We start from the raw sequence: 1,097 nt of genomic DNA on the forward strand, positions 1-1,097 counted from the left end.
TTTGTACAAATAACATCTGTGTTGTCTACAACTTCCATTTCCCAGGCTTTTGTTCATTAGAAGAACAAAGTCTTGGCGGTGAATCTGATCAGTTAGCAGAATAAGGTTATTTCTGCCTAGTTTCTTTGTTGTCCCCTCTAGGGACGGCATTCTTGCTGAAAAGTTGTAACAACCTAGGGTGTCTGTCTGGCCTCTTCAGTACACTTTTCTACAAGATGGAAAACTTTGATTGCATCCTGTATGTACATTAGTAAAGATTTCTGCAAAAAAATATAATAATAATAATAATCGAACTGATCAAGAACATTATTCACCCAGAGACCCTCAGTGGTTACTGATTTTGGACTCTTTTGTCTATGCATATGATTGGCCCCATACGTGTTTCCAGTGCATGATTGCACTGACAGAACACCAGCTTAAGCACTTGCTTTGTCACGGTGCTTTGAGATTCTTCCCAATGTGATCGTATTCAATCCTAGTCACAACCCTGTGAGACAGCTATGACCACGTCATTGATTCTGCTACATATGCTTTTAAAAATAGGCTATCTTTATTTACTCCTTGACAATGATGTCTGTTGATGACATGCATCCTCAGCGTTCCCTGCCACCTCCTCCAGACAGCCCCAGCCTGGTCTACCGAGTGAGTCCCAGGACAGCCAGGGCTACACAGAAATGTTCTCTTGAAAAACCAAAAGAAAAAAAAACCAGACACACACACACATACATACACACACACACATACACACACACATGTGCGCGCGCATGCCTGCTGTGGAACATGGAGACAGTGACCAGAGGGTGCTGTACTTGCATGTACAATTACATTCCATTGAGAAACACCATGTCATAGACTTGATGCAAAGTGCCAAGGAGCAGGCGTGTTCAGAGCCCACATGGGCACCTCTGTTCCCAAACTGCCTGTGTGGAAGGGTGCAGGTGTTTGGGGACTGTCTTCTCTGATGTCTTTTGTCTTAGTTTCACACATGGCATGTCTGCATGTGGTTTCAGGGTCTGAGGTTCGAGGATGTGGTCATTTACTTCTCTCTGGAAGAATGGGAGTGCTTGCGCCATTCCCACAGGAATTTGTACCGTGCT

Source organism: Mus pahari, chromosome 1 (assembly GCF_900095145.1).
Source record: "Mus pahari chromosome 1, PAHARI_EIJ_v1.1, whole genome shotgun sequence".
Classification (NCBI taxonomy): Eukaryota; Metazoa; Chordata; class Mammalia; order Rodentia; family Muridae; genus Mus; species Mus pahari.